The sequence below is a fragment of the Indicator indicator genome, chromosome 3, assembly GCF_027791375.1.
Source record: "Indicator indicator isolate 239-I01 chromosome 3, UM_Iind_1.1, whole genome shotgun sequence".
NCBI classification, from domain to species: domain Eukaryota; kingdom Metazoa; phylum Chordata; class Aves; order Piciformes; family Indicatoridae; genus Indicator; species Indicator indicator.
In genome coordinates this window covers 27,119,320-27,142,300 of record NC_072012.1, presented here as the reverse complement: position 1 = coordinate 27,142,300, position 22,981 = coordinate 27,119,320, and the positions used below count along the sequence as shown (strand labels likewise).

The 22,981-nt window shown below is 36.1% G+C and overlaps 1 non-coding gene across 1 annotated transcript; it reads left to right on the top strand.

The window, feature by feature from the left end:
* Positions 1-9,801: 9,801 nt before the first annotated feature.
* On the top strand, positions 9,802-9,945 carry LOC128981293 (U4 spliceosomal RNA). Its single transcript, XR_008489509.1, has one exon. It is a non-coding gene; the product is annotated as a U4 spliceosomal RNA (small nuclear RNA).
* Positions 9,946-22,981: the final 13,036 nt, after the last annotated feature.

Below are 22,981 nucleotides of genomic sequence, written 5' to 3'. Positions count from 1 at the left end.
TCCAAAGTGCCACAAAGTAGGTCTGGGTTTTAATGTTAATTGTTCACATGTGCTCAGTACAAATAATTCACCATAATGTACTGCATTAGGCGAGACTGTCATTTCTACAGTTATTTGCTGTTGATGTTTTGTAAATGCCATCACATTTTGTGTCCATTGTGGGAATTTAGGTAAGCTGCTTTAGTTGTAAGAAAGTTCTGAGCATAACATTTAAGACTGCTGCAGCAGTTTCATGGATCATTAACAATTTGCTAATATTGTTTTAGCTTGCAAATTAGTGCAGCTTAGTGACTGAGGAAAGGTTCCATAGCTGTCATCAATCAGACTAAAATTCTTCATGCATGAGATGAAAAACGATTTTTAGCCTTTGAGGCTCAGACAGCAATTACTGTAACAAAAAAAAAAAAAAAAGAAAAAAAAAAAGGTGATAGGTGGAGGGAGGAGTGAAGGGCAGAAAGAAAGCTATATAAAATTCTGTTAGCAATTCTATTAAGCTAATTTCTTGCTGCACTAGAAAAGGACTAACACATGCTGTATAACCATGTCTTAGCTTCCTGCAATATTAAAGAAATTACAAACTTTAGAGGGGAGAAAATGGGGAACTTTCTTCGGAAAAGACGAGAGATTAGTGAATAAAAAAAGAGAAAAAAATTAAAACAAACCCCAGACCTGAGAGTTTAGAAATACATTTCTTTCAGCCATCCACCTGATCCTTTTTTATTTGCTCTTCCTGAACATTTGAGTAGAGGAAAAGGTTGCTGGGAAGGGTCGACACAGACTCACCAAGGGGAAATCATACTTGACTAGTCTGATAGACTTCCATGATGACATGAGTGACTGGGTAGATGAGGGGAGAGCAGTGGGTGTGGTCTGCCTCTACTTTGGTAAGACTTTTGACACTATTTCCCATAACATCCTCATAGGAAAGATTAGGAAGTATGGGTTAGATGAATGAACATTAAGGTGGATTGAGAACCAGCTGAATGACAGAGGACAAAGGATTGTGATCAAGAGTGCAGAGTATAGTTGGAAGCATGTGGCTAGTGGTGTTCCTCAGGGGTCAGTACAGAGTCCAGTCTTGTTTAGCATATTCATCACAGAATTAACCAGGTTGGAAAAGACCTTCAAGATCCAACCTATCACCCCACACCATCTAATCAACTAAACCATGGCACTAAGTTCCTCATCCAGTCTTATTTTAAACACTTCCGGGGACGGTGACTCCACCACCTCCCTGGGCAGCCTATTCCAATGGCCAATCACTCTTTCTGCGACAAATTTCTTCCTAACATCCAGCCTAAACCTCCCCTGGAACAGCCTGAGACTGTGTCCTCTCCTTCTGTCACTGGTTGCCTGGGAGAAGAGACCAATCCCCACCTGGCTACAACCTCCCTTCAGGCAGTTGTAAACAGCAATAAGGTCTCCCTTGAGCTTCCTGTACTCCAGGCTGAATAACCCCAGCTTCCTCAGCAGCATCTCACATGGCTTGTGCTCCAGACTCCTCACCAGCTTTGTTGCCCTTCTCTGGACATGCTCATATGATATTTTATCCACATTTATGCTAAACTAAAATCAGACAACACTGGCTGAGAACTAAGTAAGCAAAGTAACACATTTATTCTCTCATGTATGTATTACAACAATCAGAAAAATTCACAAGGAGGCCATGCATTTTATTCTGCTATTCAGCTGCTGAGTTACCTACCATAGGTTTAAAAATAGTGTTCCATTGTAAATAAAAGTTTTGAAGAGTATTTGAGAGTCCTGGGAGGCTGGACATTTCCCAGTGGGCTGGATAGGACATTACAAAATATTTTTATCCCATCACATCCCCCTCCAAAGCACTGTATAATCTCAAGCTACAGCTTGTCCTTTCTCTTTTCCCCACCTTTTTGCTCCTTCCTTAACTTTGTTTGGGTGATGGTAAGCCTTGGTACAGTGGGGACAGAGAGAGAGAAAATATTTGTTAACTGTGCAACAGCCTTTAGCTTTTGTCCAGGGGGGTCTGATCTCTTGTCAGGTTATGTATACGTATGTGTATATGTATATGTTTATTACTTTTTATATTTAGTTTACTTTTGTATTTAGTCTACTTTTGCAAATATTATTTTCATTTAACTTCCAAATTCTGAGTAACTGTTATTATTTACTCTTTTATGGTAAATTCTACATTCTGTCTGGTGCAAAACCAGTACAACAAGAACAGGTTAAAAGACCTGGGTCTGTTTAGCCTAGAGAAGAGAAGACTGAGAGGTGATCCTTTCAAATGTTTATAAATATCTAAAAAGCAAAGGTCATGATAATGGGATCAGTCCCTTTGCTGTGGTAGCTAGTGATAGGACACTGGCCAGAGGCAACAAGCATAAACTGGAATACAGAAAATTTCATCTAGTCATGAGAAAAACCTTTACCTTGAGTGTGATAGAGCAATGCAACAGCCCTTCCAGGGAAGTTGAGGAGTCTCCTTTTACGGAGACTTTCAAAACTTTCCTGGAAGCAATCCTGTTCAACCTGCCCTAGGTGAACCTGATTTATAAAGAAGGTTTTACCAGGTGCTCTCCAGAGGTCTCTTCCAGCCTCTTCTATTCTGTGATTCTGTGAGTGAATTGAGTTTTACTTGCACAGATGCTCCCAGAAACCAAAGCTTGAGCTTACATGTTTTAATACTCACAGACTGCAAATTTTAGCACATCCTTATGGAAAAGGAAAATTTCAGGATTTTTAGATTACCCTGGCACAAAGCTACAGCAGTGCAGTTAGGAAGCCAACAAGCTTCCTGGGGACCACACAACAAATGTAAACTCTATTATCACTCAATTTCTTCAAAGCAATCAGCAGTTTCAGTCCATGGAGTGTAAATGTCCAGCTCTCAATGAAGTTTCCTTGCCTGCCTCTCCAGCAGAGCAAAGGGTAAGGACTGATTTTACTATAGAGTGGCAAGGTAGAAAGTCTAGAGAGTTGTGCTACTGTCCTGCAATCAGTTTCTGCAGCTTCACTTACACCAGCAGAGGAGTAGATTTCTCATCAGGTTGTTTTTCATTTTATTTTTAACTAAGCCTTCTCACTCCAAGATATTCTTGTTTTTCTTATCCATCATCTTTAATTGAATTCATAAAGCTTTTTCCTATTGCCTTCTTTGCACATTGCCTTGCAGCCTTTTCCAGATTCATGCTTTCACAAAATTTTCCAACAAATCTTCCCCTTTCCTGTTACTCTTCTCTGTCACTTCTGGTATTTGCCTTGATCTCATCTTCCTCATTGTACCTCCACAGTCCTCTCTTTAAAATATTTCACTTCTTTATGGAAGCTAATAAACTCTATCAATATATATACAAACTGCATAAAAGAAATAGAAAAAGTACAATACGAAGTGATAGCTACATCATTGTGATACCTTTTGCCTTCTTCAGACTACATATTTCTCTTTATATCAGGGATTGTACAGGTCAGTTTTGACTTGCAAATCAGAAATGCTTGCAGTAAAGTTCGTTTGTGTGCCTGTACAGTAGCCACTGCAGTTCTCACCAGTGTTCAGCTTAAAACCCTGGAGTCTCTGGTAGAGGTGGGGCATTAATCTGAGAACAGGCATCTTTGTAGTGCCGTCATATTTTGCATAGTTCTGTCAAGGCCATTGGAAAGAAAGGACAAAATTTTCAAATTTATCAAACTTCTTTTCACAATCAAAATATGCATTCTCTGTGTTTGGGAAGAGACTCACTGAAGCGTCGGACATATGCATAAGACTTGGTAAACCATCAATAACTCAGTATTTGTAATCAAGATCTTCCATAAACATGGGAAACATAATGACAAAAAGGCTATTTTATCACTGTGCTATAACCTAGAATATAACCTAAAAAGATGATCAATATTTTCTAAAAAAAATAAAGAGACCAGTGTAGCCAAAAATAAGAAAATTTAAAAATATTTCTTTTGGGGGGGCCTATGTTTACAACATATTACCTCATTCCAATTCTTCCTACCTCCTAAACTTTTAAAATTCTGTTTTCCAAGTATCTTAGATGAGTTATCTTTCTGAGGAACAGATATCATATCACATAACTAATTCAAAACTAAAATAAACACCTTTTTTATTGGATGATTGCAAAATTATTATTGTTAATCAAACAGTAAGAAGCCAGAGGCAAAAAAGAAGAAAAAAAAAAAAAACAAGAAGTTTGTTTGAAGTTATTAATTTAAAAAGGTAGTAATTGGATTTTTCAGACAAAAGAAAAAAGATTAACCATTATTATAACAAGACTTTCTAGTAAGTGCCATTTTCTAAAAATATATATTCTAAAATGCTGAAAAAAATTTACAGCTCTGATTTCAAATTTGGCTTGAATTAATGTGAAAAGAATTACCTTCAAATTATGTAGAGACCTCATAATTCAAGGGTATTTGTGTTACATCTGTCAGATAATACTGGTTAATATATGGATTTAGAATCTTATGCTTAAGTTGTATGCTAAAGACTACTCTCATCTGATGTGATGGTAGACACACAAGATAAATATGGTTGTCATGTCAGTATTGGCAGATATGAAATTGGATAGGTCTTCATCTTTGTACCAAAGGTTTGCAGTAGCAAATAAAATGGTGAGCTTAATTAAAAGAAGGATCTTGATTTGGGGCACTTTAAAGCATTTCTTTAAATTATGAATTTTGAATTTGGGAATAGGAAAAAAATAGCACTTACTGAGGCACCGAGGAACAATATATAAAATAAAATTTCTTAAAGATTTTAACTTATTTTAATATGTTACTTTGGAGATAGCTATATGCAAAAGAGCCTGTGAAAACAGATCCTGTGACTGCATGTTAATATTTTATTTTGCAGTAAAAATTACAGTGTAAACAAGAATTTTAATATGCTAAAAAGTTTAAGTAATCATATTCTATAATATCCATTGCAGAATGTCTTAAACTATAAAAAAATAACATTTTGTTGATATATTAAGTGCTAATTGCACTTCTGATATTGTAAACCAGATATATATTTCTAATTATGATGTCTAGATTCAAATTATCCAACAGAACAGCTTTTATAGTTAGATTTAATTTATATTTCTACTGTATCTGGACAACATAATGCAATCCATCAATCAAAAAAGTAATAATTTATTGCTGTTTCTTTCCATTTATAGGAACATTTTTTATCAGCTTGACAAAATGAGTTATGAGTTCTCTTTTTCAGACTTCACTTTCCTTTAAAAGTTAATTTACGAACATCAGATTAAAAAAAAAACTTTTAAAAATAACTTTTTTTAAAAGGACAAAGAGAAAGAAAACACTTATATTTAAATATTTCTAATGCCTTTTACTTGTATTTATTCCTAGTGTTCTGTTTTACCTAAAAATAACATGGTATTTCTTCTAGTAAAATACATTATAACATGGTATTTCTTCTAGTAAAATACATTATTTTATAGTCAACATATATATTATAGGGTGTAAATCTTTGCTCTCAATAAATAATCAATAATTTTGCACTTAAAGAAAAAAAAGTTTCTTTAAGTATATGAGATTTCCCAGTTAATATTTCAGTAAATGATTAATTAAACATTTTATTCGACAAGTGTTGATGAAAAGAACTAGAATGGTTACACAACTCTAAACTTCAGTATAGCAGCCATAGTGAGCAATCATGAATTGAAACCCAAAACGTCCCCTCCACAAACAAAAAGTTAACTTTTCTCCAAGACACACAGTGTGAATGAAAACTGAATAGAAAACGGTAATGTTTCTAATATGTTATCTCTTATGGGTAAGAAATTAAGGATATCTGTCATGGAGCAGGCTATATAAATTGGCTAGCATTTGTATGGAGTACACACTTCACACATGGTCTTTAAGTAATAGCCTGTCGTATTTAGATCATATAAAGAAGTATAATGATGAATTTAAAGAAGATAAAATTATTGGTTTTCTTGAAAATACTAGTGCAAACCCACTGTTTTCTAAGAAGAATTTCTGTTGTTTACAAAACAACTCTTATTTGTGATGTACTACTCTTTTTTCCATAAAGTTGGAATAATTTGCAGTCAGTTTCTCATTATTCTTTTCTATGCATAATATGAATGGAAGTTGTATTGCCTATTGCCTAGGAATTTTGTTAGTTTTAACGCTGGGTAAACTTGGCCTGTATATTGTCAAAGGATATGTAAATATCATTAGTGTAAACAAGTGAAAATCACAACCAAAGCAAAATAAATTGTCAAATATATGACAGGATAAGGAATTGAAGTCAATAATTTGAATTAATGCTGATCAAAATAAATGAAAAGAAGTAGCTTTTCTTTTTTTCCCCACTTAAAGAAAATAATAAAACAAACAAACAAACCCCAAAAAACAATACCCCAAACAAGAAAGGTCAAAGTGTAATGAAATTGGTTTGGAGAGCTTTCTTTGTTCCATGTTTTCCAGGACTAGCTCTCCTTTAAAGATTTGAAAAGTTTTTTGATAAAAAATCAGGTCCACATTGCATTTCTACATAGTAAATCCAGAATCATAAACACCAAAGAATACCAAGACAGTAGATTATATTTTATTATATCTTAAATTCTGAACGAGATCAAAATTGGAATTAATCAGGTACTGCAGGTATTCTTGATGTTTTTTTTTCTTTTAATCAGAGTAAATCATCTATTTTAAATATCTGCTTTAGGACTATAGGCTCAGTCAAATATGCATATGCACACAGGTACACATGGGAAAAGAAGAAATTAATCCTACCAGGCGTGCTACAGTATAGAGAGTATTACTATTATTACCTCAGATTTTTTTGATCAAAGATATGTCAGGGGGAATTCTTACCTATGAGCACAGGTAGGAGGAACAGTCCTGCAGAATTGCTTTGATTTGAAGAAGAAACCAAATTTAAGATCAAAATTTCCTTAGAGAAATATTGCCAATATGACAATTTACACACACACACGCACACACACACACACACATATTTTTTCATTGTTTGCCTAAGTAGTTCAAATGTGACTCTGTCCCATGTCTGGGACAGCACATGACAGGGATCCCTGAACCTAAGCATAACCTCATTTAGGTGTGAGTAGACAAAGCATGCAGCCTGAATTTGAGATTCTGAGTTGAGTTGGGAGTCCTGGTGGCTAGGAGAAAATCACAGAAATCTTTCTCTTTAGAGTTAAGTGCCTTTCTAGTGATACTGCATTCTTTTTAGGCACTCCTAGGATGTGAACTCTGCTTTAATTAACATCAACAAACAATAATTCTAATCAGATGAAGAGGAAAAAAATGGTAATTTTTGCTGAAAGAGATGTAATATATATAAGTATATACAGAATATAATGTGATTTCTTACTGTAATGGTTCACTTCAATACAATCTTAATACAGACTTCCTTGTTTATAAAACTATAAGAAAATGCAATTTTTAAAGTTGATCAGTCATTTCATACTACTATCTATTAATTCCAAAGAAAAATGTTTCCAAATTGATTAGCCTGTTTTGAAATTGCTAGTCAGCATGCCTAAGAACCCTGTGGTGCTGTTATGACAGCCACTTTAAATCCAAGGAAAGATTTATTTGCTATATTCTTGAATGGGTCAGAGAAAAGTACTTACACAAGGACAGTGCACAGTGTTTTATACAAACACAGCAAGGTAGTAAGTTCAAATATTTGCTCAAATAGAAATAACTCCTGCCTGTCGTTTTTAAAATGACCTTCCAATTAAAAGAGCATGGCTAAGTATTTGTAATGAATTTGAAGAGGCAGTAATTCAGTTTTTCACATAGACTAGCGAGATTGGGCATGTTTCACTCAGATTGGTTTGTTAAATATTTTATAGATCACTTTCTCCTACTGTTGAATTGGAATGCAATTGTCACATAATATTTTCTTTTCTGTCAAGGAACATGCCAAGAAGACTTTTATATTTGATTATTTATTTCTAGAATAGATAATTTATTCATTAACATCATTCGGTTATTGTACCTGAGAAAGCAATTTTAGTTGATGTAATTTGCCAGAATTGTTATGATGAAACAGCAAACATGGCAATCTGAACAGAAGAATTCTTAATGTTACCTACTAGAATCTGTAAGTTGTTTCTTGTTAAGAGAAAAAATGAAAAAGAAAAAAGAAAAGAATAAAAAGTCCCCAACCATGTCACAGATTTAATTGCTGACAGTAATATGCAAAAGCTGTGTATTACAAAATATATTTTCAGCATATTATGATTGTACTGAGTCTGTCTGGAATAGAGATGTCTTTCTTCATAGCTTTAGACTTGTGGCTAAACCAGTGGTGAAGCCGCACCAATGCTTTAACCATTACTGCAGTGCCTCAGAATGAAAAAGGTTTCTGTTTGGCTCACTCTGCTCATCCTGCCCTTTCAACAGGTAGGCTAGGAGTGGCCATGAATTTGGGTAGAGGTACAGCTGGGACAGTTAACCCAAACTGATCAAAGGGATGGTCCATACTATATGATGTCCTGTTCAGCAATAAGAATTGCAGAAGTGGGTGTCTTCCAGGTCAGCATCCATTCATTTGAAACAGTGAATTGTCTTTATTTTTTTCCTTTCTTTTTTCTCCTCTTTTCTTATTCCTTCACTTTCAAAATTGTCCTTACCTTGGCTCACGAATTTCTTGCTTTTGCTCTTCCTATTGCCTTGTCCAGTTCTGGTGAGAGTAGAGATGGAAGCAAGTGACCAGCTATGTGGATGCTTTATTGCTGCCCAGAATCAATCCACAATAGTATATAGGCATATTGTACAATATATGCATATTGTAAATCATGATTATTCTGTAATTTGTTCATGTAATCACTTACAGATCTGTCTTAATAAACTGTTTCAGACAGCTTGAGCTGGTGTTTTTTACATGTACTTGCTCACTGATCAACAACACATAACAGAATCATCTACCTACAGAATCACATTGTATTGGTTTTAACTGACTGGCCACACTAGCAGGGACAAGGGACAGTGGGATGGAGCTGACCCTCCCCCAGTAGCACAAAGCAACAGAGCAAGCAGGGTCATATATTCAACACCATGCTGAGTTAATAGAACTGCATTGTCATTAAAGGCATTTTCCAAACATGATCTATTGGATAACAAGTAATAATAATAATAACAACCATATAAATAACCCAAAAGTAGGACTCTATTTTACTTCAGTATTTTTCATTTCCAGAGCATATGTGTAGAAAGAAATAGACCTTTCTTAGTGTGGTATCTTGTTTCTTATGTCAATATAATTTTCTGTCTTCCACCACTGTATGTAGAAATAATCACAGCATAATGGACTTTTTTTTCCAAGTTTCTTACTTTTCATTCATTTCAAGACCCTTATATCTAGTTATTTGGTTTTAACTAACCAAATAAATGTAACTAATTAGAAAGATTTTGTTCTCCCTTTAATAGATTATGTGAATTCAACAAAAAGTTCTGTTTATTTTTAAGATGAAGAGTAGGGAAAAAGATCTCATTTAATACATGCATACTTGCAAAAAAGAAAAATACCACAGTAGCTAGATTATAAAAAAGAATAGCATATTTGTCATGTTATTTCTTCATTATTTAATTACACACTGGTAAAAAAATTTCTAAATGTCTAAAACTGTCATTAAAGTCTTCTAAATGAAATTTTGTTCATAAACAAAAAAAGTCAATGTGAAAAAGAATGGATTCAGAAACATTTAAGAACACTAGAGGCCATGAATATGTTCTGAAGCAGAATGTGTGATTTCGGTACTTTTTATATTCCGCCATCAATGAATAGAAATATCATGTCTTCTTCTCCATGCTGAGTAGAGGAAATAGCACAGCTTTGCACAGTGGCAGTATTGCAGTCAATGAGGTTAATCCTAGATGCAATTATTGCTAATTGAAAACTTATCCCAATACCCCACCACAAAATATAGTCATCATTGGCAATTTTTGACAGTCTATTTTTTTCAAGTTTGCAGATGACACCGAGCTGTGTGGTGTTGCTGATACACCAGAGGGATGGGACATAATCCAGAGGGATTTGGACAAGATGGAGAGGTGGGCCCAGGCGAACTTCATGAAGTTCAACAAAAACAAATGCAGGGTTCTGCACCTGGGCTGGAACAATCCTCACTATCAATACAGACTGGGAAATGCGGTGATAGAAAGCAGCCCTGTGGAAAAAGGACTTGGTGGTGCTGATGGATGAGAAGCTGGACATGAGTAGACAGTGTGCATTTGCAGCCCAGAAATCTGATGACGTCCTGGGCTACATCAAAAGATGTGTTGCCAGCAGATGGAGCAGGTGATTCTGTCACTTTGCTCTGGTGAGACCTCACCTGGAGTACTGCATTCAGGTCTGGAGCCGTCAATATAGGAAGGATATGGACCTGATGAAGCAGGTCCAGAGGAGGGCCACGAAAATGGTCAGGGAGTTGGAACACCTCTGCTATAAAGACAGGCTGAGGGAGCTTGGGTTGTTCAATCTGGAAAAGAGGAGACTCTGGGGAGACCTGATAGCAGCCTTCCAGTACCTTATGGGGGACCTACATGAAGGATGGAGAGAGACTGTTTACAAAGGCCTGCAGTGACAGGACAAATGGCTTCAAACTAGAGGAGAACAGATTTATATTGGATGTTAGGAACAAGTTCTTTACTATGAGGGTGGTGGAACACTGGAACAGGTTGCTCAGTGATGTGGTTGAAGCCCCTTCCCTGGAGATACACAAAGTGAGGCTCAGTGAGGTCCTAGGCAGTCTGGTCTAGATGAGGATGTCCCAGCTGACCACAGGGAGGTCAGACTAGATGACCTTTGGAGGTCCCTTCTGGCCTGGACCATTTTGTGATTCTAAGTAGAAACAAACTTAAGAATCAAACTTAAGAATCAAAGCTATGTAATGGAAAACATTAAAATTCTGGTTGAAGTAATATAGTTTTTACAGTAAAATACTGTAATATTTCTTAGGCATATTATGTGTTTGGAGTGTATTACAATTGTACAAGTCAGGTAAGAGTAATGCCTAAAGTTTATGTCAAGGATCAAAGAGAAAGTAGCAAGAAATGATGAAATTAATATGATGTGTATTTATCTGCTACTGAATGAGGAAGAAGAAATGTCTGCAGCCATGAGTTTAAGAATGTGTTTTTTAAAGCTACTTTAAAATATGATTGGTTGTGGACTAGATTCTATGATGGCACATTCATCACGCAGCTGAACTGATTATTCACACACAATTAAATTTAGTTAGGATAAGGACTCTTATGGACACTTTAATCATTTGCTTCATGAATTGAAAAGGGGCATGCATTTGATTTACTGTCATCTGGGTGGGTGATAAAGATCAGCTAGTTGATAAATGTTGCAAATGAATTTGCTGATTGAAGCTATCCTTTCATTTGTTTTGCACAATAATTAATGATTAATTAAATCAGACATGCCTCTAATGAAAGACTCTTACCTGCAATTCCCTTCATCCAACTTGAAAATACAAACCAGACCAATATGAAAATTGTTCAAAGAATGAGAGCTTGGATAAATAGAAAAGGGAATATTTGTATTGTTCTGCAACTATTGATGCAAGCAATGTATAGCATTTACACTCTACCTATTTAGAACAATAATTACATTTGGACCTGACATTGGTAACATTCTAAAATGAGCATGCAATCAATATAAAACTTGTAAAGATTTTATTGTTGGTGGTGGTTTTAAATGGAAACGTATTATATGTTAGAGTTGAGAACAGACTTTAAATTGAAGAACTTCTACATCCACTAATGGTGCAGAACAAGAGCTTTTCTAACAAGTGACTAAAAAGTAGTTTCTTATTAAAGGCAATCTTTTGAAATTTTAGAATTTTTTATCTGGTTTAAGTGATTAGCAGCAGTCAAGAAAGTATCTCTTTTTCATGATTGAAGCCCTAAATTAATCCTTAAAAAAAAAAAAACCAAAACCAAAACCAAACCAAACACACTCTAGTAATGATTAACTAGTTAGCTCAAATAAATGACTTCTTCCTTGGGAACTTTCAATTAATGTGAGATCTTTCTCTGTATATGTATTTTGGATGCTGTTGGTCCTAGCATCTCTAATATGTCCACGTGGATTTTTGTGTTGTTGTGTCAGAATGTATCTGCTACACCCCATGGTAGCTTCATTATCACAACAGATTATGTCAGAGTTCAGTTTCTTAGCCATAATTTAAACTCTCATGTTGCAAAGTAAAAAGTAACCAAAAACATATGAAAAATCAAATCAGTATTTCAAGATGACTTGGTGGGAAAAGGATTGTCACAGCAAGAATGTTACTAGATTAAAAACACTTTTTTGAAGGACTTTTCTGGTAGATGTAGGAAAAAATCAACTTGAAATTCAGTAGTGTGGAATGTAAAGGAAGGAGCTACAAAATAGAAAACAATAGTTACCTACAGTATACAGTGTATGAGGGAAGACTCAAAAGTTCTGTCTGGCAGAAAGGGACCTGGGGGTTCTAATTGACAAGCAACTGAATACGAGCAAACAGTGTGCCCAGGTGGCCAAGAAAGCCAATGGCATCCTGGCTTGTATTAGAAGTGCTGTGTCCAGCAGGAGTAGAGGGGTGATTGTCCCCCTGTAGTCAACACTGGTGAGGCCACACCTTGAGTATTGTGTTCAGTTTTGGGCACCTCAATACAAGATGTGGAGGTGCTAGAGCAAGAGCAGAGGAGGGCAACAAAGCTGGTGAAGGACATGGAGAATAAATCTTATGAGTGACTGAAGGAGCTGGGGCAGTTCAGTTTGAAAAAGAGGAGTCTGAGGGGAGACCTCATTGCTGTCTACAACTACCTGAAAGGACATTGTAGAGAGGCTGATGCTGGTCTCTCCTCACAAGTACTTAGTGATAGAACAAGAGGGAACGGCCTCAAGCTGTAATTGGGTAGGTTTAGACTGGACATTAGGAAAACAATTTTCAGAGAGAGTGGTCAGGCATTGGAATGGGATGCCCAGGGAGGTGGTTGAGTCTCCAACCATGAATGTGTTTAAAGATCATTTGGATGTGGTGCTTGGGGATATGGTTTAGGGGTGAACCTTGTAGAGTAGGGTTGTCAGTTGGATTTGGTGATCCTGAGGGTTTTTTCCAACCTGAACATTTATGTGATTCTGTGATTCTGTCTTTTTCTACCAAGTAGTAAAATCACACTGAAAAATATGTCCTTACAACTCCAGAAGACAGAAACTTATATTTTGTAGCAAGAAATTTCTCTTAGAAACTGTAGACAGAAAATCAGATACTATCTTCAAACATTTCTTTGCTGGTAACATGTTCAGAGTTTCATTTAGCTCTACATCATATGAAAATTTAGATGTGAAAAATGTTCATGAGATATTAATTCTACCTTTCTTCAACTAACCTCAAATCTCTATTAGCTTTTCCTTGAATCTGGCAGATACATGCATATAGTATTTTAAATATATATTCATAAATAGTGCAGATAAAGGCAAATTCAGTGTTAGAGAAGGCTGAGGATTATCTTCCGCCAACACAAAATTAACATTTTGCAAAACGTACCAGGGTGCTAAAGGAATGTGAGTGATGTCAAATATCTTCAATTTCTGATCAAATAAGCCCTCTGATCATTTTTCTGACCCTCCCCTGGATGTGCTTCAGCAGGTCCAAGCCCTTCTTGGGTTGCAGGCTCTAGAGAGGGACACAGTACTCCAGATGTGGTCTCACAAGAGCAGAGTGGAAGGACAGAATCATCTCCTTTGATGCACTGGCCACACCTCTTTTAATGTAGGGTATGGTAGGCTTCCTGGGCTGCCAGTGCACAATGTTGGCTCATGTCAAGTGCCTGATGAACAAGCATCCCCAAGTCCTTCTCTGCAGGGCTGCTTTCAATCCGCTCATCACTCAGCCTGTATTGGTGCTTGGGATTACCCTGACCCTGCAAACTTGTGGTAAAGCAGTTCTTGTGAGACTGTCACGGTGTAGCTGATATGTTTTTTAAAGGATAGAGAAAAGCACTTTCATCTTGACACTGCAGGCTACCTTGAGAACAGGTTACAAGGCAAGCACTATCAATGTTATGAATCAATAGAAAGAAAAATCAATATGGAACAAGAGACATTGCCCTTGCATTATAGACTTCCATTTCTTGTGTCCTGAGTGCACATTAATTGATCCAACAGTACTCATTTAGGAACACCAATTTTTACCATCTGTAGAAAAAGAATCAGGTTTGCTTTCTGAGGTTAAAAAAACACAGAATGGTTGTTCATAGCATAAAGAACTGCAGTGTATTGTGGCTTATAGCAGAAAGGTGAAACTCACTTTTGAAAGCATTGGTACTGTGCTACTGTATAATGCATCTTCTCTGAGTTAGAGGTCTTAATGTATGAGGCACACAGATAACCCAGAAGTGTAAGTATACAGATACCTTTGCCATAAGACTATATAAACTATTGTCCATGTTGTTCTTTATGATAAAGATTTTGCTTGAAATCCTTTGCAATTGTATTCACACTAAATGTTTTTTAATAAAATTAAAAATACAAGCCAATTGAAATAAATACATAAATAAAAGCATAACAAAATAAACAAAAAACAAAATAAAACTGCTTCTAGAATACATTGTAAAGCACTGAACAGCTACCAATGCCAAGAGACCTGGAATTTGCACTGACATGGTAATGCCAGGATGCTTGATCATCTGCTTGATCCCATCTCTGTTATCCTGACAGCAGGAGAAAACTTGACTCATGTGATATGGTCATAACAACATATTTGATTTATTGTCCTACTCCAGCTGTGATGATCAGTAACAGGGCTGCCCCACAGCTACACCTAGACAACAATGCTCACACAGTTATGCACCTTATTACTCTTTTCCAGGCTTTTTGCCTTTCCTTTTGTCATTCTGGTAACTTTTATTTTTTTTTTCCGCAGTGTCCTATTTGTCCTCATAAGCAATCTGCCTTTACTAGTTTTTGCTTATTCAATTCTACCAAATCCATATTGAAAGTGAGTATTTCTACATTATTTAGCTAATCCCCAAAAGTTCCCAGTGCTTTCCTCCTACTACCTCTGCAGTTAATCTTGTACATAGCTCCTACTTAACCACCAGTGAAATCTAGCTGTCTCTCACTGGGCTACTTGGAAGTGTCATCACCTTGGTCAGGCAAGATCTCCCCTTGATAGTTATGCCATCTTTGACTTCAAATCTGCAAAGTTCAGATCAGGATTGTTCCAGAGCGCAAATATTTATAAAGCAGTTTTGAGTACATTCACTGACAATGAGATATTTTACACCTGAATCAGAGAATTATAGAATCATTTAGGTTGCAAAGGACATTTAAGGTCAAGTCTGCCCATAAACGTAGCACTACCAAGTTTACCACCAAACCTGGTCACTAAGCACTATGTCTACACATCTTTCAAATACATCCAGAGAAGATGATTCAATTACTTCCCTCAACAGCCTGTTCCAGTTCTTGACAACCCATTCACTGAAGAAATTTTTCTAATATTCTACCTAACCTTCTGGCACAACTTCAGGCTCTTTCCACTTGTCTGATATCTTGTTGATGGGAGAAGAGACTGACACCCACTTTGTTACAACCTCCTTTCAGATAGCTGCAGAGAATAACAAGATTTCCCCTCAGCCTCCTTTTCTGAACAACCCCAGTTCCCTCAGCTGCCTCTCGTAAGACTTGTTCTCTGGATCCTTCCCCAACTTCATGTGGAACATTCATTCTCACATGGCTTCATCTGAAATCAGGTGAAACTTATCAATTTGAGTAATTATTTTTTTGAGTACTTAAGATCAAATGAGCCCAAAATATTAAAATAAAACTTTGCAAATTCTGAGAGGGATAAAAACTGTATGGAAAGATTTTTTTATTAATCTGGTGAAAATCATATTCCCCACTGGCTCATCTTTCAGCACATGGGGACGGCATACTCCTTCACCTTTAATAATTTCCCTTTTGAAGACCATGCAGTCTGCCCTTCACTACTGCCTCCCAATGGACACTGTCAATCAGGCTCCTAAACAGGCCAAAGTCTGCTCTCTGAAAGTCCAAGGAGTTAGTTCTACTGAATCCCAACCTCACCTGTCTGAAGACTGAAAATTCTTTTCGTAGTCACTATGCCCACATAGAAAGGAAATATAAAATAGTGATGTTTTTTCCCATTTAAAATTAACTGAAGAAAGGATCATGGGATCAGGAGGCAGTCTGTATGTATCATAAGAATATGCAGAAGAATAACAGAAAAACACTTCTAGAGGACTGGAAGAGAATAAAATACAGACTATTAACATTAGAAGTATTTCCACATATGGCATCTTTAGTGAAACTATGCAGCAGAAAGGGAGATAAAACAGTTCAGCAAAGACAGAGCTGAATAACACAAGAAAGAAAGAGTTTCCTGAAAAAATATGCCTGATTTTAAGCTAATATAGAAGAACACAGTAACACAGACTTTGATGAACAAGTTGTTGTGTTTTGTTCTTTTTTTTTTTTTCATTTTGAGAAAGCCACCCAGAAAGAGTTTTGATATATAAGCAGGGTTACAATTTATTTTTACTTAGAGGAAGAGGTAGATTGTCATTTACTGCCAGCTGGAGAACAAATGGAATATTCAAATGTGAAAAAGCCCAAATGTATTTCTAATCTTAGTGCTTTAAAACAAAGAAAATCCCCCACATCTCTTAGCGTAGAACACTATAAAGGTATACTCTGCTGTGTGACCAATAAGTTAAGAATTAATTTTATGTGAAAAAGCTATGGATTTATGTTAGTAACCCAGCATCAGCACTGAAAGTTGGTAGATTCTGCCCTTTCTGTTTCCACACTTATTCCCCAGGAATGATTATCATTCCTCTCCAATTCCACTTCTGTGTCACCTTACTAGAACCTACATTTCCTAGAATGATCCACTGAAATAAATAAAAAGATGTAGCATGTTTCACTCTTAAAATGGTTTGTCTCACTCCTCTGGTTTAGAGCAGTGCCACACAGCTGAATCAGCACACTGGAATGTGTTATAAAATCTTGTGAGATATATTAAATTAGATTCTCCTTCAGCGGAACAGTAATGGAGAATGGAAACCACAAACAGAAACAAATTGGACCATGTTACAACGTCCACATCTTTTACAGTTGTAAGAGAGCAATCAAATTTCTCTGCACATATCTCCTCAGCTGAGTCAGCTCTTGTATTCTGGAGGTAGAAAGCAATATAAGGAAGCAGAGTCTTGACTAGTTTTTATAGAAATTATTTCATAGGATCACTGATCTTGAGTACATCCTGGGGTGTCAGTTTTTGAAGTGCTCATACAGCTCTTGTTCAGATTTTATTCCCAGATCACAGAAATGTATTTTTGATGCACTGTAGCAGTAAAGTTTTCCTATTTAGAAGATGTCATAGATTTTCAAAATTATACCAAACCCACTGAAAACATTGTGTGTAATTGTACACACTACATAGGCTTGTTAATTCCCCTGTCATATACCTACTGGCAAGAGTCAAATTTTTTTGAACGACTGAATTACTACTGCCCTACAATAGTGGAAGGAGGAATTGTATAACCTATGCATTTAGCTGGTAGTACAGATGAAAATATCTCTACATGCATAGTGTTCTTCAGGCAGTACTTAAGGGTCTAAGTCACTTCCTCCAATACAGTTATCACAGTGAAAATACATTATGTGTAGGATATAAAATCTTTGGACGTGGACATTTTGTCAAGATAAAGAGAGAGAATAGCCCTTAGCATCTTAAAACAGCTGCCAAAATATCACCTAAAGCCATGGGATTCAAATCTAGTTATACGTTTGACAGGCTTTAGAAACAAATGGAAATTGTCCCAAGTATGTTGACAAGTACAAGATAAGAAAGGAGAGTTGTTATCAAATGGTTAGCAGCCAGTCATAAGAATTTTTTTCAGAAGATTATATATCAGTTTAGAAAGTTCTCACACCATATATCTAAGCCATTTAGACAACCCTGAAAAAGAATTTTTATCAACCAAAATAATAATTTTGTAAAAAGCATGTCATGACTTTTTCAAATGACCACATGTTAAAGCAAATCCTACTGTGTGCCCTAAGCAGACAATTACTGGCACTACCAATTACTGGCACTACTACTACATTCATCTGTTACATAAACAGAAAAACTGTAACTGAGTCTTTTCAGAGGAGAAAATTTCCATCAGACAATTATTTATCTAGTTTAGTGTGACTCTTAAGAGGCTTTATGTCTCATCTACCATAAACAAATATGTGGTGCATGGAGTTGTTCCTCCGCAGGTGCAGGACTTCGATGATTCTTGTTGAACTTCTTGAGGCCTCTTTTCACTTAATCCTGTCGACGTTCCTCTGGATGGCAGCATTAACACTCTGGTGCAACAGCTGCTCCTCCCGGTTTTGTGTCATCAGCAAGTTTGCAGATACTACGCTCTGCTCTGTGATCCAGACCATTAATGATGATAAAAAGGGCTGGACTCTCTTTTGGCCCTTGGAGTACACCACCAGCTACTGGCTTCCAGCTAGAATTTCTCCCACTGATTGCCACCCTCTGAGTCTGGACATTCAGTCAGCTTTCAGTCCAGCTCACTGCATGTTCATTCAAGCAATACATCAACATCTTTTCTATGAGAGTCTTATAGGAGATTGTGTTGAAACCCTTATCAAAGTCCAGGTAGACAACAGCAGTTGCTCTCGTGTCTACCAAGCCAGTCAATTCACCATAGAAATTTATCAAATGAGTCAAGCATTACTTACTCATTTGGGAATTTGTGTTGACTAATCCTGATGATGTTCATGTGTTTCATGTGCATGGAAATGTTTTCCAGAATTAGATGTCCTAGAATTTTCCAAGGGCTCAAGATAAGGCTGATTGACTTGTAGTTCCCTGAGCTCTCCTTCTTGCCCTTCCTGAAGATGAGTGACATTTGTTTTCTTCCAGTCTTCAGGTACTTCTTTCAGTCACTATGGTTGATCTAAGATTGTTGAGAGTGGTATCATAAGGGCATCAGTCAGCTCCCTCAGCACTTGTGAGCACATTCCACCAGGGAATCACCATAGATTTAGGTATGTCCATTTTTTTTAAGTATTCCCTGACTTAATCACCTTCTATGAAAGGTGCATCTTCCTTGTCTTTTCCCCTAGACTCTGGAACCTGGAATTCCTGAAAGCTAATAATGGGATAGTAGGTGATTTCCACTTCTTTGCTGCTTTTCTCTACTTAACTAGTGTATTTGGTTTGGCTGAGCTGGAGTTAATTTGCCCTACGTCATCTTTCTAATGTTGTGTTTTGCAGTGCTTTAGTTGGGTATTAATAACATACCAGTGTTTTGGTGCTGCTGAACCAGGAACCCAGTCTGTACTTTTCCAACGTAGCCCCTCCCCAAGAGTACACTGAAGGGTGGGGAAGATCTTGGGAGGGGTCACAGCCAGGCCAACTGACCCAAACTTACCAAAGGGGGGTTCCATGCCATGTGATGTCAGCTCATGTATATAAGCTAAGTGAAAGAAGAAAGTGAGGTGACATTCATTGATGGCATCTGTCCTCTAGAACAACTGCCACGTGTATTGAAGCCGTGCTTCCCAGGAACAAAACACTGCTGTCTTGATAGGAATTAGAGAATAATATCTTTGCTTTTTCTTCCACACATGGCCTTTGCTTTTGCTTTGCATTATTAAAATTGCTTATTACAGGCAGTTTCTTTCCTTGTGCATTCTTAACTATTTTATCCTGGAAATCCACATTTTCATAAGAAAAAAAAAAAAATCTCTTTCATTTTAAGATTAGTCCCACGCCTGCTGAAAACTTCAGTTTTATGTTGGCATTTATGGCTTTGATGTATGATTACAAGACTGAAGTACCATTCTGTTAACATTACAGCTCAAAGAGTGACATCATGCTTTACATTGCCATTTTCTCCAAAGAACAAATTTTGTCGTGTTATTCCTCTCCTATATCTCTTGCTTTCTGTTTCTGAAGATTTTATCTTCAGTCCAAAATGTTCGTATCCATAAAGTGAGGAATTTATGAAGTAAATACTAGATGTGACTTCAAAATCATCACCCATATTTTTGTCTTCCTTCTCTTTCTTCTTCAGACAGGAAGTCTGTTGTCTACCTTCTGGTACTAGTACCATAAAAAATCATGACAATCTGCATTTTATTATAACACTCAGGATTTTCAGATTACTTCCTGGCAAATACTGGTCAGAGCCAGGACTGATGCCCTTTTGTAATAATACAGTGTATATACAGCCAAGAATGTCCAAGGAGAAATTTCTCCTTTCTCATAAATCAAGCATGCCTATGTCTCTGTTTATTACAAGTTTTTCAAATGCTATTGAGGTTTATGAAGTTATTAATTTCATTAATAGATGCATGAGAAAATTACCACTTTGTTGATGAAATATTCATTCAGAGCTGGAATCATGAAACCCAGAGAAGATATTCCCATGGCCACTGTGAGAGGAAGATATGAAAACTCGACAATGGGAAAAAACCTTGCCTTACACAGTAGGTCTTATTCTAATCCCCTGTAACTTCTGAGGGAAGTACACATTCCCTTCTTATATTTTTGAAGATATTGTAAAAGCTTTGAGAGCCATATAATTTACTATTTAATCCTCCTAGATCTAAGCAAGAAAATAAACTCTGTATTTCAATCGAATGATCTGTTCTGTAGTCTATAAATAAAGTCCCTAAAGCCCAGTATCCTGATATTATAGTCAGTATGGTGTATCCACTGTGGTCATATTTAGTATATTTGGAGATCAGTCTATAGAGAAGATGAGAAAACTCAAAAAGCTTAAAAAGTGAGTCAGCATTCAGATCATGCATTTCTGATTGTTTACATTGTAGGCTGAGAAGAGTAATTAGGATTGAGCCCTATGTGAGTAATGTGTGTTGATTACTGTTAGCTGATCAGTGAAATGTGAAGGACAACCTAGAAGTTGGCAACTATGATTAAAGCCGCTAAATTTGATTCCTGCAAAAAATAAAAACAGACTAGTTTGCGGTCTTCAAATAGATTTGCACTGAAATTGATGCATAAACACATGGGTTTGTATGAATAAATAAGTGGAAAGCATGGTGACCATAATTCTGGTTATTTCTTGTTTGACTATATATATCTTTCATGCATACATGCACACTCACACTGAGTATTCTTTCTCTTTTCCTAAATTATTGTCAGCATTTCTGAATGTCTCTTTATTAAAATCACCACTTTGAGGAAATTATGAGTAGTCATGCTTTTATTTCTCGGCAGACAACAAATGGGGTGAGAGAATTGACTGACTTCATTCACATATTGGGGGGTAGGGGCCTGAAAAAAATGAAGAAAGGCATTTTACTCACATAAAAAATACACTCAATGAAAAAGATAAATTCTTGCTTTATATGTATGAATTTATAACCTGAGAAAATTTTTCACAGATTCATAGAATACCAGATTGGAAGGGACCTCAAAGATCATCTAGTTCAATCTTTCAGGGTAAGAATACAGCTCAAATGAGATGGCCCAGCACCCTGTCAAGCTGGCCCTTGAAAGTGTGTAATGTAGGGGAATCCACCACCTCCCGTGGTGGGAGATTATGATTTAAGTAGGGAATATTTATAGTTACATTCTTGCATGCATGTACTGAAATAAGTAATGAAAAAAAGGAGAAAATTTATTTATATTACTTTGTAGATAAATATGGAGAATGATGGCAAAATTACCTTAGGAGATTTAGATTATTTATTGGTCATTGCTAAAGGAGATGAACTGGTTATACTGTACTTTGAGTTCAGAATATTAAATAGCTTCCATGCTTTTTGTGGTATATAGATGGGAGCTTTGTAACGACAAAAGGCAAATTAATTGTTAATAAATTGCAAAAAAAAAAAAAATGCCTGGACACTGCTATGCTTTAATGGTGAACAATTTTAGAATAATCTCATCTGTAGTAAAATTAATACTTCTATAAAATTCAGAAAAATGGAAAACCAGAAACATAGCCAAATATATATGCTCTATAATACTTTTAGTAGCCATAGGTACTTACCTCAGATGATAATTTATTTTCCTTAGCTGAGCTGATTGAAGTTGCACTTAAAAAAAGTCAATTAGTGGCTGCTTGTTTTCCAATTTTAAATAGAGGTCACATGACTTGCATTAAAAAAATTAAATGCCACTTTTCAGATACTAACTTCCTGAATTTGACATTTAATAACCAAATCTTTCTGAGGTCAAATAAAAAACAAAGGAAATTACATAAATTCTTATTACTTCCAGGATAAGACCTACATCTACACTTAAAAATAATCTTGCATTTTACATCTTTTAAGTGGAAGTAGAATAACAAAAAAGTAGGTAGCTGGTAATTTTCATCTATTTTGAGATGATTTTCACATCCAGTGATGTCTCAACAATAATCAAGTAAACTAACAACCAGAGAGAATAAAGCTCAAAAGCTGTGTCCAGATATTTAACACAACAAGAAGTTCACCATAAAAACAATGAGTCTGAACATTGTAAGGCACTGGCACAGGCTGCCTAGGGAAGTGATGGGGTCACTATTTGCGGAGGTATTTAAAAGACATGTTGGTGTGATGCTTAGGGTTGTGGATTAATGGTGATCTAGCAGTGCTGGATTAATGGATGGACTTAATGATCTCATTGGTCTCTTGCAATCAAAATAATTTTGTGATGCTGTGATTCCATGATTTGTATATTTCTTCTCATACAGAACCACTTTTAATGAAAAAAAAATCACATTTTCTAACTTTTAACATTCTCTGATGAATATTAGAAGGAATTATCTTAAAGAAAATTCCAGGATGCTTAAGGAATGATCAGTTATATACCATGGGATCAGCGTATTAATTTATACCAGCATCACTTGTACAAATACACAAGCACTGATAATTGAAAACATAAATAGTAAGCTTAGTTAAGATTTATCATCTAGAATTGAGATTAACAAGTTGAAGGATTTAAAACTAATTTATAAGTGCTTAATTGCA